This window comes from Engraulis encrasicolus, chromosome 13 (assembly GCF_034702125.1).
Source record: "Engraulis encrasicolus isolate BLACKSEA-1 chromosome 13, IST_EnEncr_1.0, whole genome shotgun sequence".
NCBI classification, from domain to species: Eukaryota; Metazoa; Chordata; class Actinopteri; order Clupeiformes; family Engraulidae; genus Engraulis; species Engraulis encrasicolus.
Genome location: NC_085869.1, coordinates 37,047,996 through 37,050,495, shown reverse-complemented (window position 1 = coordinate 37,050,495; position 2,500 = coordinate 37,047,996).

Genomic DNA, 2,500 nt, shown 5'->3' with positions numbered 1-2,500 from the left:
TCTGTAGGCCTATGTTACTTTCTACTCCTTACATTTCTGGAACAGTATTTGAGTATCCCCAGCTGCGGGCAGAGAGGCGGGACCAAGCACAGCCGTCGCTTTGAATCAGGGCAGCGTCTACTGAGCACATTTGGTTGTCATGCAGCGAGTTTTCTGACTTTCCGGTAACTTTTTAGATGAACGCTTCTAGCTACCGTCTTCTGTAGGTCTGGAATATACCTACGTGTGGAGTAGGCCTAGAGGTGCGCGGTGGATGTATTATTTCATCCGCAACCGCTTCTTAGAATTTCTAATCCACCTGCTATCCACCCGCCCTAATGTTTTTCTCCAATTTCCAAAACCGAATCCACCCGCCATCCGCCTATTAGTTTTTAGTATTTAAGATGCCTGAGGCACATAGTCGATCGTCTTTTTCAAGCAGTGCAGGTCATTTACATCTTGCCAGCCTATGTTTAAAAAAAAATCTCTAACTTACAGCGATTCCCAAGTTGTCTCCACCCATCGCACAACGTGAAAGTTGAAACGTGCGGATGCTTTAATGCAGCCTAAATTTTAGCAGTTTAAATACCTCCAGTCCAAGCAGCACAATCGAAACTATTGGCTATCTAGCTTACAATTTTGGCTGGTATCCAATAAGACGAGTCAAGTGACAGTAGAGTCTTGCAAAGAGTGCAGATAATTACGACGCGCGTGTGTGTGTGAGCGAGAGAGGGAGAGAGAGGGAGCGATTCCAAACTTGTCTCCATCCATCGCACAACGTGAAAGCTAACGTGTATGCTTTAATGCAGCCTAAATTGTACCAGTTTTGCCTCCTCTCCAAGCACCTTTTTAAGTGGTGGCAACCATGCATGTTTTCTGTGGAAAACATCAGGTCCTCATGGCGACGCCAGGCTTGCTGAAAACGGCGACAAACACATTCAGAATACACATTTCTTAATGGGAAGTTGTTGAGAACAAAGTGTTCGCTAATGGGCATGAAGTCTTGTCATGCAAATGACCTGCCGTGTTCAGTGGATCCCCCTTCCCGCATAGACAAGGCAACCCTTTCAACAGGGCCACGCAGAGTGGACAGTGGAATGCTGCTTGAAATAAGTCGATAATGAATAAAATATTACCGCAACGTCTACAAGAAAAGTAATGGCTATTATTACCGTTGCGCGTAAAGATGAGGAAGGGATGGATAGATGGATGAATGCTGTCCTATGGAAGGGGCCGTCAAACAGTCTACATGACATCTTCATTAAAGTCGTTAAATAAGTATCCATAGCCTACTGTGTTTGACGGCCCCATCTTCTTGCAAATATTTACGCGCAACGGTCATAATGGCGTCTCGCACTACACATGCTCGGATGATGCCAGAGGCGAATAGCAAACAGCCAAATTGAGGCATATTCGACATAGACTACCACGACAAGTTACCGTTTGGGTCGCAGTTGGATGTTTATTCAGTAGAATTATGTGCGTAATATCAGCTCCATCCACCAAATGCAGCACAATCCCTGTTACTTTCACGTGAGGTTCAAATGGACATTACTCGACAAAAATGCAGCTTTTATGCCCAGCTTTTATTGAATACAGCGCAGGTTTTGAAGTTCACCAAACGAGCATCAACTTTGTGCAAGTCATTAAAACTCTTTTTTTTTTACCAGCACTGACCTGTACACTGTTTCATTTATTAACTAATTGCACTTTCTGCCTTCTCGTTTCACATGTGATAAATCCACTTAGTATGCTTTATCCAATTAGCCATGGATGCAGGATCATTCACTGGACTGGACACTATTGTAAGAGGTGAAATTTAGACCACGATTCAGGAACGACAGACAACGGGAGTAAAGGTTATGGTAGTTTTATTTTTACAATTTCATAAAATACAATTAGGAGGGAAAACCACCACAATATCCATGCAACCAGCAGCGTCTGTAAACTGCTATCGTCTTTGAATAAATGAATAAATAATCACAATCTGGAGACACTCGGACGATAGTAGCCTACAAAAGTTAAGTTAAGTTAAGTTACACACTCAGCCACTGCTGCCGGACGTTGGCCCGTCAATTACTTAATCAACTATAACACGCGCAATAGCCTACCCAAATGCAACTTACACACAGTTCCCAAAGCGGCCGCGCGCAATGGATACCTACAGCAGCCCTGCCCCACCCCAGCGTGTAGCGCACAAGTCTACACTATTGTCCGAATGTTGTTATTTCAAGAAAGCAAACTGTCACTGTCCGCCGGCCGCTGTCGTGACATATTTTATTAACACTAGTATGTGAGTAACAAGTGAGGAGTTCCTTGATAGTTTCCTTAAGGGTGAAGTAGCCTACTCTTTAGGCTAGCGTTGCCTCCTCCAGCCAACCATCCGGCTCAAAGTGTTCAGCCTGTATCAGGATCGATAGATAGCTAATGATGGTCAGGGCGCACATCAGTGGTTGTGTATGCTTTTTTCTGGAATACTGTCGCAGATCAGATAGAAATGATCCTGTTATGAACCCGAGTT